Source organism: Silurus aristotelis, assembly GCF_946808225.1.
Source record: "Silurus aristotelis genome assembly, chromosome: 27".
In the NCBI taxonomy this organism is placed as follows: Eukaryota; Metazoa; Chordata; class Actinopteri; order Siluriformes; family Siluridae; genus Silurus; species Silurus aristotelis.
The window spans coordinates 11,973,820-11,987,836 of NC_139600.1; the positions used below are offsets into that span (position 1 = coordinate 11,973,820).

The following is a 14,017-nucleotide window of genomic DNA, read 5'->3' on the forward strand; positions in this document are numbered from 1 at the left end:
AAATGCCATTAAATTAATAATTAGTAAAGCACTTTATTGAGCATCATCAGTATACGAATTTACAAACAGGTAAGTTTTAAAAGAAAAAAGACATTTGCAGTGGACACATTTGTGACATATTGTATTACATTTTCTGTAATTTTAAACATTCAAACATTTTTCTTAAATTTTTTTTAAATATACACTTTCTGTATTTTAAGCATTTTCAAACAATTTAATTTTGTTGTTGTTTTTTTTTTCTGAGTGACAGAGTCTGTGTTTTGCATTAGGTGTTGTATTGGAAGCTAAATATATGTAAAGAAAAAATACTCATGGTGATTAGTACCATTTCATGTTTTACAGTGCTGTGTTGTACCCTGTTCCACCAAATGTCTTCTTGCTATGACTGTAATGTAAATAATAAATGAGCAATTCTTATAAGCAGGATAAACTGAGAAATTACCCTTTTGCAAAAAAGGTTACTAATTATATCCACACAATCATATTTATAAGAGAAATGTATGTAGTAAAGTGCTATTTTAAAATCTATCATTATCTTAATATTTTCTTAAGCTAAAGCCAACAAACAATAATGCATTTTAAATACATAACTCACTCACTTCATTCCTATAAATAATAATAATTTGTCATAGACACATTTTCAAACAAGACTGTACTTTAAACTAATAAGTATATGGCAGATAGCTATTTGTTTCATATGCTACACTCAAACCTCACACATGTTCTTTTTGTTATGTGACCACATCTTCTTCTTCTCAGTGTTTAAGATGTATTTCCGCCACCTGAAAGTCAGAAAATCTGGACTGTCATATTACTCAAATAAAATTTTTTAAATAAGTCAAATTGATCTGTAAAATTCACAAATATTTAATCTGGGTGCTCAGAGGATGTTTTTATATAATAATGTTTATTAGTGAGTGTGCAAACTAAACCATCATTTGTACGTACATGAAACAATGATCAATATCTATTAATCTTCTCATTAATTATTGAATTTAGACAAGCCTGATTGGCCAAATTGTGTACTTTTTTATCTGTTTTTCTTAAACAGATAATCGTAAAACAAATTTTTATTGCTTCTCTGATTCACTTTGTTTCTCCCAAATAAAACAGCAATAATATCCATGGAAATATGGTCACTTACTTATTTTTTTGTTATTGCTAATTAGCATATGTAAAACCTACTTTTGCATAATAGTCTATTTTTGTCACAAATTTTACGACAAAATAAGTAACAGAGTGTGATTTACTATTTACTATTTACTATCAACTATTATAAATATACTTATATATTATAATTTATATATAAAAGCATTTATATATATATAAATGCTTTTTGCCCTTCTAAATAATGTGAATGCCCAGAATGCCCAGTCACCTTAAACAGCTGTAATATGCTAGTACTGTGCTATACTAATTATGTCTGCACATGTGTGCAAAAAACATAGTTAGTCAGAAAATAATTACAAGAGTTATAATATTTTGAATGTAGCATTGGTTCTTGTATGTAGTTAGTGGTGTAAAAAGAACATAAATTAAAATCTGGGTTCGCAGAAATCTGTAAAATGCAACAGTCACCATGATGTTCACAAGGAGAGCAACTTTCTCTACAAGGTCTACAGGCATATTAATGCCCTCAACTGGTCATGAGGCAACATCTTTGACAGGGCTTTCAGGCACAGCAACATCCTTTACAGGGCTTGAAGGCATTATTGATAGTAAAACTTTGAATGAATGATAGCAATACAATTCTTCTAACTTCCTTACCCAATTTCAAGTTTTAGTTTGCAGTTCTGGTTCTTTTGTCCAATGGAGCTGAAATGCTGGTGACTGGACAATAGCAGATTTTAACTATGGATAGAAAAGTTAACATACTTCATATGGAGCATATACCATACTACAAGTATTATGTATACAATTGCATTTTTTCTGACTATATTGTCAAGTCAAGTCAAGTCAAGTTTATTTGTATAGCGCTTTTCACAACAGACATTGTCTCAAAGCAGCTTTACAGAAAACAACAGTGAAGGTGAATGGTGTGCGTTTGTCCCTGATGAGCAAGCCGTGGCGACAGTGGCAAGGAAAAACTCCCTTAGATGATATGAGGAAGAAACCTTGAGAGGAACCAGACTCAAAGGGGAACCCATCCTCATATGGGTGACATCAAGAGTTTGGTCATAAATCTTTCAACAATACAGAACAATTTGTGATCATCATAGATCCAGCATCAGCTTCTCCATGCCAGGGCCTTTAAACACTCGGCATCTACTTCTCCATGATCATCCATAGGTCCATAATCTTCACGAGGTGGGACGTGACTGGAGCTGGCCAAACCTCAGGATGCCTCGGGATGGGGAGAGAAAGAGAAGCAGTGGAGAGGAATTAGCGTAGCTGCTGTTCATGATATTAACAGCACAAGTTGATAATGTGCATGTAATCATATATTCTGGAGCACAAGGTTGTGATGTGATGTGTGTTATGTGTAGGCTTTGCTAAAAAGATATGTTTTTAATCTACACTTAAACTGGGAGAGTGTATCTGAACCCCGAACACTGTCAGGAAGACTATTTCAGAGTTTAGGAGCTAAATGTGAAAATGCTCTACCGCCTTTAGTGGACTTTGCTATTCTAGGAACTACTAGAAGCCCAGAGTTTTGAGATCTCAGGGAGCGTGACGGATTGTAGCGTGTTAAAAGACTGGATAGATACATGGGAGCCAAACCATTTAGTGCTTTATAAGTGAGTAGCAGTAGTTTGTAGTCTATTCGAAACTTAATAGGAAGCCAATGTAGGGACGATAAGATTGGGGTTATATGATCGTATTTTCTTGACCTAGTAAGAACTCTTGCTGCGGCATTCTGAACTAACTGAAGCTTGTTTATTAATGATGCAGGACATCCACCTAGTAATGCATTACAGTAGTCTATTCTAGAGGTCATAAACGCATGGACGAGCTTCTCTGCATCAGATATAGATAACATATTTCTTAGCTTAGAAATATTTCTAAGGTGAAAGAAGGCTGTTTTTGTAACTTGATTGATGTGATTTTTAAAAGATAAGTTGCTGTCTAAAATAACTCCCAGGTCTTTTACCGTTTAACTAGTATTTACAGAACAACCGTCTAAATGCAGGCTGAGATGCTGGAGCTTCTGTGTACTATTTTTTGGGCCGATGAGCAAAATCTCCGTTTTATCGGAATTTAATAGCAGAAAGTTATGGGTCATCCAATCTCTTATTTCTTCAACACACTCAGTTATGCGAGCTAATTGAGCTGTATCGCCTGGTTTGGATGAAATATATAGCTGGGTATCATCAGCATAACAATGGAAGCTAATTCCATGCCTTCTAATAATATTTCCTAATAGAAGCATGTATATTGTAAAAAGCAGGGGTCCTAGAACTGACCCTTGTGGCACGCCATAATTTACTAGCATTATCCTGGATAGCTCTCCATTTAAATCTACGAAATGGTAACGATTGGACAGGTAGGATTTAAACCAGCTTAATGCCTGTCCCTGAATACCGATGTAATTCTGTAAGCGATCGAGGAGAAGATCATGATCTATAGTGTCGAACGCAGCACTAAGATCTAGTAAAACTAATAGGGAGATGTAGCCTTGGTCTGAAGCTAAAAACAGGTCGTTAGTGATTTTAACTAGAGCAGTTTCTGTGCTATGATGGGGCCTAAAACCTGACTGAAACTCTTCAAAGATATTGTTCTCCTGCAAGTGGTTACATAACTGGGCAGCGACAATCTTTTCTAAAATCTTAGACATAAATGGGAGATTTGAAATTGGTCTGTAATTCGATAGCGTGTTTGGATCCAGATTAGGTTTTTTAATGAGGGGCTTAATAACTGCTAACTTGAGGGATTTAGGGACGTGACCTATAGATAGTGAGGAGTTAATAATATTGAGAAGAGGCTCACCAGCTGTATATAACACTTCCTTCAGTAGTTTAGTGGGAATTGGATATAACAGACATGTTGTTGATTTAGCTTTCATAATAGCATCATACAGCTCTTCCTGTCCTATACATGTAAAACAGTGTAGTTGTGGGGTTGTAAGTACGATTGTACTTTGTACAGCACTGAATAAACACTGACTAAATATATTATTTGATTAGTGAGCCATTTTCAACATAGTGGTAAAATGGTATCATGCATTGCATTAGTATGGCTGTATCAGTACACGTATAGGAACCACAAAACTGAGTCTCTTGTTTTTCTGACCATGTAGGAAGTTTCCTGAACAACTCAGTCCGCTACTTGTTGCTACAGTTACTTGCTAACAATAACTTAGAACAACTTATATAAACATATTTATATATGTTGTTTTTAGTAGCAAGACAACCAAGGACTCAAGTGATGCATGTAAATGAAGAGAATGATTCATGAATCCCGAGTCATACAGTATAAAGGATCAGATTACTAAACCCTGTATGAATCTGTATTCGCTCAGCTCTACATTTTAATAATAGGCCAAGGGCAACAAGCTGGGTGGTGCAACTGATGGACTACACTCAGTAATGTCCAATGAGTGTAGCTACAAGCAATGTGTACATAATAAAATGACAACTGAGTGTACATCCTCACAAACACACACCTTTTCAAAAACTTTGTCCCTGATCGAAGGATTGTTTAGATCCTCACTGCTGTTAAACTTTATTCTCAGAAATGTCTTCTTAGTAGCAGGCACTACAAAAAAGCAATAAAGTCGACTTTCAGCAAGTGTTAAATTCAATTAAATCTAAAACATAATTGTGAATTAAATATAAAAGTGTCACCTGGAGTCCCATAGACTTCCACTTCACAAAGCGTGAGGTACTGGAAAATATTGGGAATGATAACATTCACATAATGACCCCTCATATTGCAGGTGTAGCTTACAGAGGCACCACCAGGTATGGTAGAGATAACAACACATCTGAAATAAAAAAGAAAGATCAATTTCTTTAAATGCTTAAAATAAAAGCAGTAGAAATTTATATATTATGAATGAATGACATCATATTTTTACTCAGTTCATTGTGTTTGCAAATAAAATGTTTAACCTTTTTTAACATTACAGATATATTTTTTATATAGTTTTTGCATTTTAAGTACAAAAAAAATGCTCACACAGGCAGATGCAAGAGCAGATGCGGCAGTCTTTATTAACAAAGCAGTTAGACAAAAGGCGCAAGAAAAATCCAAAACTAGCAAACAGAAAAATGTCCATTAACATGGTAATCCAATGTTATACAGTATGGCTCGGTAAGTCTGCGGAACAAGTCACTACCAAAAATGATGGGACACTGTAGAAAATGTAAATAAAATCAGAACGCTTTTGTGAAAGAATAGGTCTACAAATTGTGGAACAATTTCACAATAATGTTTCTTAACATAAAACTGAAAAACAGTTGAAGATCTCATCATTTACCAAACATATCATCATCAATATTTTCAAAGAATCTGAATGGTAAATGCTTCCATCCAGAAAATGCCTTTTTAATGGAAGGCCTTGCTTGTTTGAGCAAGACAATGCTGACCATTACATCTATTACAATAGAATGACTTCGTAGTAGAAGAGTCTGGGTGCTAAACTTGTCAGGAGCCATTGGAGGAAGCACAGCTGTAGGGTGGTGTGGGATAACTTAGGCAGATTGAGCACAATTTGCGCAGCTGCCCTTTGGATAATTTTCAATGGTCGAATAACATTTAGAGGTAGCAAGTCGGCTGTGGTAAATGTGAGTGGTAGCACAATAGATCACATGTAGTGACTTTGAGAATCTGTCTAAAACCACCTAAATGGATGTGTTACCTTGATATAAGTATGTCAAATGGAACCAGGGTTGCTCAGGTATATGGTCTGGCAGTTTGGCTGCAGGTAATGTATGAAGAACCTTAGCTTGTGCACACACTGAACAAGATGAGACTATGCACTGGATGTCAGGCAACATGTTAGGCCACCAGTACTTCTCTTGGAGTAGTTGGTATACTATTTGGTATGTTCAGTGCCAATGGCAGCGTGGGTGCAGGTAAAAACTTGAATCTGCTCTATGGCGTACCATCTTCCTGCTTGGCATGCACTGGGAATTTGCTCCAATGGCACTTTAGATAGATCCTCGTCTACCTCCCACTCTATGGTTCCAATCATGGAAGATGAGGGAAGGATATGTGGTGTTATTCAGGCTCGTTTTGGTATAGGTGGGACAAAGCATCAACTTTTGTATTCTTGAATTTTTGGTGATAGGAGAGTGTGAAGTTGAACCATGCAAAGAACAGAGACCAGTGTGTTTGCCGTGGGTTAATTTTTTTTAGCAGAATGTAGATAATTAGGATTCTTGTGGTCTATAACAATGATAAAAGGGTGTTTAGTCCCCCTCAACTCAGTACTTTCATTCTTCTAAGGCAAGCTTGACAGCCAGGAGTTCTCTGTTACCCACATCATAATTGTGCTTGGTTTGGGGAAGGTTACAGGCCACATGGTGGATTTTGGGTCATTCTCCGGAACTTTGTGAGAGAACTGTCTCCACACCCATTTATGTGGCATCTTGAGGGGTTCAGTGTTTGAGGATCGGAGCACAAAAAACAGTTTTTCACCAGCCTCTTTTCCATCTGGCGAGTGATCAAACGCATGCTGGAATGGCTCCTAGGAAGCATTTGTAAGGTGACACAGATTTACTGCTGTGTGTCCATACCGCATTAGCCCAGTCTAAGTCCAAAACCAGGAAGCAGATAAATGAATGTTAATGTGGTAATCCAAAATGTGATACAATACAGCTCAGTGTGTCTTTAAAACAAGTCACTTAGACTTGTGACATTACTTCACAGCCTGTTGGTGTATGCATTTATCCGGGTTGGAACAGCATCACCTCTGTTAGTGATGATTACATAGCTGATATCATACACTGCCAACAAATCCACCCTCCACCATGCGTTATACTGACCATTTGTGTGTGCACATGAGGAGGAAAGAAAGTTAAATTCTCTGTTGCCATCAATAGCAAGGTAAGCACCATATGTGCCGAATAAAGTACATTGTGTTGCTATTCCTTTTAAGGCCACATTGTCTGAAGGGAAGAAAATAACATATTTATTTATTTACAGTGAATGTGTGTATGACTGGTTTTTATGCATTAGAATATACAGGTGGATCTCAATCAATTAGAATATCGTTAAAAAGTTGATTTAGTAATTCAATACAAAAAGTGATACTTGTATATTATATAGATTTATCACACACCGACTGATGTATTTCAAGTTTTTATTTCCTAAAATTTTTAATGATTATGGCTTTTAGCTAAAGAAAACTCAAAATTCAGTATCTCAGAAAATGTGAAAATATTGTGAAAAAGTTCAATATTGGACACTCGTGGTGTCACACTCTAATCAGCTCATTAAAACCAAACACCTGCAAAGGTTTCCTTAACCTTTAAATGGTGTCTCAGTCTGGTTCAGGATACACAATCATGGGGAAGACTGCTTACTTGACAGTTATGCAGAAAATTATCATTGACACCCTGCACACGGAGGGTAAAATGTCATCGCTAAAGAAGCTGCTGTTCACAGAGTGCTGTATCCAATCACATTCATGGAAAGTTGAATAGAAGGAAAAAAGAAGGAAAAAAATTGTTAGAAAAAGAATTTGGGGAGATTCACAAAGAGTGGACTGCAGCTGGAGTCAGTGCTTCAAGAGCCTCCACACACAGACGTATCCATGGGCTACAACTGACGCATTCCTTGTGTCAAGCCACTCCTGAACCAGAGACAACGTCAGAGGTGTCTTACCTGGGCAAAGGACACAAAGGACTGGACTGTTTTCAGATAAAAGAAAGGAAAATTTTGCATTTCATTTGGAAATCAAAGTCTTAGAGTGTAGAAGAAAAGAAAAGAGGCAACAGAAACCAAGTTGCTTGAGGTTCAGTGTAAAGTTTGCACAGTCAGTGGTGGTTTGGGGAGTCATATCATCTGCTGGTGTTGGTCCACTGTGTTTTATTGAGTCCAAGGTCAGCACAGCTATCTACCAGAAAGTTTTAGAGCACTTCATGCTTCCCTCTGCTGACCAGCTTTATGGAGACGCTGATTTTATTTTCCAGCAGGATTTGGCAGCTGCCCACACTGCTATAAGCACCAACGGTTTGTTAAATGACCATGGTGTTGGTGTGCTTGACTGGCCAGTAAACTCATCAGACCTAAACCTAATAGAGAATCTATGAAGTATTATCAAGAAAAAAAATGAAAAACAAATACCAAAAAATGTCAATGAGCTAAAGGGCACTGTCAAAGAAACCTGGGCTTCCATACCACCTCAGCAGTACCACAGACTGATCACCTCCATACCACGCCGAATTGAGGCAGTAATTAAAGCAAATGGAGCCCTGACCAAGTATTGAGTACATATACAGTATATAAACATACTTTCCAGAAGGCCAACAATTAAAAAAAAAAAATTATTAAGTATTCTAATTTTTTGAGATGAATTGAGTGAATTGGTGGGTTTTTGTTAAATGTTAGCCCAAATCATCAAAATTAAAAGAAATAAACACTTGAAATATATCAGTCTGTGTGTGATGAATCTATATAATATACAAGTTTTACTTTTTCTATTAAATTACTCTAATAAATAAACTTTTTGATGATATTCTAATTTATTGAGATGCATGCGCACACACACACACACACACACACACACACACACCAATGAGGACCAACAGTCTGTGAACTTTAATAAAAAGTAATACTGTTTTGCATTATTTTTTAAATCAATACAATTATCAGGGAAAATTTTACTGTTGACAACTTTAATGAAAAGTGTAGTCTCATAGTGTAAAATTTCAGGCTTTTTAAATATATATATTTGGTTTAACTATCTTTAATGAAAGTGTGCAATAAAGCTGAACTACACTTGTGCAAAAACACAGTACATTTTACATGTATATCACAATTTTTGCATTCACATTTTTGCATTCTATTATGTTCTTACCGAGCTGATGCATCAATATCCACTGCAATGTAAAAATGCATATCCCTGTGAATAAATGCATAATCTACGATTACTACAATTGAAATTAACTAATCATGAAATCAATTAGACATTATTTATTACTTATTTAGTGTATACCTAAAAAACTAAATGTGGACTTTAGTGAGTTCTCCATTTTTTGGCTTAAAATGAAAGAACAATTTCTGATTATTTTACAACCGAATTTATTACAAAGAAGTTAAGTAAAAGCATTCACCTCTTAAGCATCACACTTTTACTGTGCGCATCCAATTACATGAGTTGCATAATATAGATCATTTAAGATATATTAAAACAAGTAAATACACAGTTTAGAAAGATTTCTTACCTTGAACCAACAGATCAGAAACTAACCTCTGTGACACTTTTGAACTCTGAGCTGTCCACTTGATGTTTTTTTAAATGTGTATGTAGTTCATTTGAAAGGCAAATGCAGTTGCGTATGTTCAATGCTTTAAATGCATACAGAATACATAAGATGTCTGATTCACAAAAATAATACTGGATTACTGATCGGAAGGTCGGGGGTTCAAGCCCCGGTATCGCCAAGCTGCCACTCTTGGGCCCTTGAGCAAGGCCCTTAACCCTCTGTGCTCCAGGGGTGCCGTATCATGGCCGACCCTGCGCTCTGACCCTAGTTTCCAAACAAAACTGGGATATGTGAAGAACAAATTTCACTGTGCTGTAATGTATATGTGACAAATAAAGGCTATTCTATTCTATTCTATTCTATTCTATTCTATTCTATTCTAATACAATTTGTTACACAAAAGTAAAAATATATTAATTGTTCTATCATATTGCAGTGACCATGGTTATAACACTGTGACTATGGTTTCAGAGTGTTTTACATTTGTTAATATCGATAGTAGATTGTATTTATTAGCAATAGTATAGTTGTTGGCACCAATTCAGCTGGTTTCAAAAAATTTCAGATGCTGACCTGATTTTTACACAACGCTGTCTTTTAAACAGAATGTTGAGAAAATAGTAACATCATTGAAGAATGAGATCCTATGAATGAAATGCTATGGTAATGACACTTGTTTACAAATGTATTGAACAGAAAAGAACATTCAACTTGGGACATCCAGTATGTCAAACTTATTTAGATGTCTAATATACAATCAAATTAGATACTCCTGCCTGTCAGCCAGAAACAGGACTCCAGGGCTATAGGGGACATTGATACGGAATCTGAAAGCCTGATCATCAGTACCCTGAAACCTCAAAAAATATAAAATGGTTGATGTGTTTATACAAAAGTTAGTAAAATCTGGGCCCAGAGATCCTTAAGTAATGCAAAATGTATGCTAAATAAACACACCCTGTGTGCATGTGTGTGACAAGTGGATTTTATGTATATATATTGTCCCTATTCCATTAGAACACACACTTCAGGGCATATCGCTTCTACTTAATGAAACAAAATAAATTAAATCAATCCAGTAAACCCAGTAAAAAAAAAAAGCATTGTTGAGAGAGTGTTGCTTGCGTCATTTCTCTAGCTTTGTCTACTGATAGAAAAAAAAACAGTCATAATGTATGCAGGCTGCATGTATTAATACACAGGTGTGACCAAGCACATGTTACTTGCCAGTTGACCCTTCGCCCACAGTTGCCACTTGACCCTTTTTTCACCCACAGCCAATGCTTGACCACACAATGCATTAGTACGCTAAATCACCTCACACAGATTAAACTTCCTGTACTCTCTTTCCGGTCTTTTTCACTTTCAAATGTATTTAAAATGAAAATAAAATAAAAAATGTACGAAAATAGAAAAAATATAGCATAGCCACCATTTTACTTAAATTAGGTCTCCCCAGAAGTCAGTGTATGTGTAAGGAGGAGTGTTTTGTTTTGAGGGTTTTGTATATACAGTATGATAAGAGTTAATATGCTACAATGTGCATGACCTGGGCTGCCAGTAAAGTATTATAAAATTACAGAAAACCTAATATAAACATTAAAATCACATTGCCTAGTAATCAGCACTGCTATTTTAGTCTCACCTTCTGCAAGGAAACCTGGTGCACCCACTAAACCTTATCACAAGGTTGTTTTTACATGTCTTACATTGCCTGGTAATTAGCACCTACTTGTATTTAAGCCTCACCTTAGTACTCCAGAGTACCATAGTACTTACTGGATCTCGTTTGTCTCCCATAGTTGTTGTTCCACGATACAGGTTATACTTTATTTGCCCTGTTGTTTTATGTTTTTGTATGTATGTAGTCTTTGTTTTAAAGGTTTATATTGCAAATAAAAAGTTCTGCTTGACCGAGTATTTGAATACTGCAACAAATGGAAAGAACAACATGTGGAATGTGTTGATCAAGTGATAGGAATTATATTTGGTTATTGCTTGCAATGTTCACACACATTCTCTGCAATCTCTGGACAAATGGACTCTACATCATGAGTCATAGATAGCTTCTTCTTTAATTCTCCATTGACACCAATGTCAACAATGCATTCACACATAGTTTAGAAGCAACCAATGTAACACTATTGGGAAGATAAAATGGAGCTATAAATCTTTTCTATGTAACTTCTACAGTGTTTACATGACAGGATATATCTAATTAGTACAGAGACTCTTTAGCGCTTGTTAAAATTTTTATTTATAGTCTGTTGATATTAGAATACTGTTGACTTTACTGTTGAATATCTTTGAAGTAAGGTAAGAATCACACTCCTTTTGGGAATTAGTTTAATAAACTTTCTTTCGGCTTCTCCCATTAGGGGTCGCCACAGCGGATCAGCCGCATGTTTGATTTGGCACATGTTTTTACGCTGGATGCCCTTCCTAACGCAACCCTCCCCATTTATCCGAGCTTGGGACCGGCACTAACAGTGGCTGGGTTCGGTTCCCTGACCTTTGAGGTGGATGGGCTAATAATAACTACACATCATATCCAGTCCTATCAGCCAAAAACTTGCAAGGAAACTCCACCATGCTTCACTGTCACCTGCAGATTTTCATTAATGCACCTCTTTCCAACCCTTCAGCAAACAACTTGCCTTCTGCAACAGCAAAAATTTTCCACAGTTCCTATGTTTTCATTGCATAGTTGAGTCAATTAGCCTTGTTTCTACTGTATGTTGGAGGTGGGTTTTTTGTCACAATTCCTCCATGAAGACCACTTCTGGCCAGACCCTAGTACACAGCACTTCAAATTGTTGCTTCCAGAGACCTTTCTGATGCAGTATAACTAACTACATAATGTCTTGGTGCTGTGCTCAGTCTTGCCATAAAAAAAACATGAGGGAACAATGGGGCTATCTACTGGACAAAAAAACAACAAAATTTTTATTTATTTATTTATTTATTTTAGTAAAGACTTAGATCAAAACTTTATGTAGGACATGTTTTGTCTTTTATTTTAAGAATCACTGAGTCAATAAATAAGTAAACAAATAAATACATATAAAAAATTCTCTCAATAATTGTGCTTCATTGGTAAACATTAGTCTACAAAACCTTGAAATTCTCAATCAAGTTTGTGTTTCTTTATTTTAAACATGCCTCTAAACACAAACATTCATCAAGAATGTAATAAATGGTTGATTTTTTGACATTTCTGACTGTCTGGGATTTGGCAAAGATTCTGTGTATTGCATTGACATATTGATGTCATAGAAACATTAGAAGCTGATGATTAAACCATGAAGAAAAATGCTCATGGTCATTAGCACCCTTTATCACTTCACAGTTGTGTTTTACCCTTTAACCTTGTGTTATTTACAAATGGAAAACTGTAGGTTTAACTAATTAACTAAGTAAATAACAGATAGCTAGTTGTTCCATACGTTACACCCAATCCTAATTTTTGTATGTGACAACTTCTCCATCTTCTTCTTCTAATTATCATATTTTAGACGCATTTCTGCTACCTGCAAATCAGAAAGTCTTGTCAAACCACTTAAATGAAACAAATAATCAATAAATAAATAAATAAACTAATGTTCTTTAAAATTCAGAAATATTTTATCAGAGAATGCTCAGAAAATGTTTTTCTCTAATAATATATTATTCTTCATTCTTCACTTCATTAGTGAGTATTGCAGCGTTATTGTATCACTACTTAGTACTGTAGTTCAACGGCAAAGGTGCCGAAAGCCTCTCATAGCTGATCTTCCTTTTATGCCTTACTCTGCTTCTCTAAGATATTTTTTATTCCCAGTTATTTTATTGACTGGGGGAGTGGTGGCTCCAGCGGTTAAGGCGCTGGGTTGCCGATCGGACAGTCTGGGGTTCAAGCCCCGGTATCGCCAAGCTGCGACTCTTGGGCCCTTGAGCAAGGCCCTTAACCCTCTATGCTCCGGGGGTCCCTTACGGGGGAAATATCAAGGTCCGTGACGTCGGAGTGATGTGGGGCCGCCTTCCTGACAGCAAAAAAAACTAAAGTGTAAAATAATTGATCACATTTTTTTTTTAAGGGTTGAGCTGTCAAAAAGACTATGGTAATGATATTTGTTTACAATAGTAGTGCAAAAAAAACACCACCCAACTTTCAACATCCATTGTGTCAAACCAAATAAGGTGGATAAGCTACAACCAAATTAGACACCACACCTGTCGTTCAGCCAGGAACAGAAACCTTGAGTCTTCCGTGGGAAGAGACTCAGTGAAACTCAAAAAGTAATGCTTGATGGGATGAATCTTGTTGTGTGCTGTGAAATTTAAATAAGAGGATCTGAAATTTGCATCAGCAGCTTGAATTCTCTAAATGAATTAATGTCTTCTTAGTGTATAAACAGAAGCTAGTAAAATCTGGAACTTCTGGTCCTTTGAGTTATGCAAAACTTGCATGGAGGCAGTTGGCTTGTGAGTGGTGTACTTTTTCTGAATGTACTTATTTTCCGATAACAATAACAGTACATAAATAAGCATGTACTGATATGTTATAGTCAAGTCAAGTTTATAGCGCTTTTTACAACGGACATTATCTCAAAGCAACTTTACAGAATTTAACAGTGAAGGTGAATGGTGTGTATTTATCCCTG

General features: G+C 36.0%; 1 long non-coding RNA gene across 3 annotated transcripts; it reads right to left on the minus strand.

The window, feature by feature from the left end:
* Positions 1-93: 93 nt before the first annotated feature.
* LOC310721397 lies at positions 94-9,455 on the minus strand. Of its 3 annotated transcripts, XR_014532014.1 has the most exons (7): positions 9,104-9,455; positions 8,966-9,010; positions 7,020-7,052; positions 4,785-4,950; positions 4,604-4,695; positions 1,768-1,851; positions 94-782 (listed from the first exon to the last, which is right to left on the minus strand). It is a non-coding gene; the product is annotated as an uncharacterized lncRNA (long non-coding RNA). The 3 variants fall into 3 exon arrangements; XR_014532015.1 differs by having other exon boundaries at positions 8,966-9,455; XR_014532016.1 differs by lacking the exons at positions 7,020-7,052; positions 8,966-9,010; positions 9,104-9,455 and adding an exon at positions 5,801-5,826 and having other exon boundaries at positions 4,785-4,924.
* Between the last annotated feature and the right edge of the window lie 4,562 nt (positions 9,456-14,017).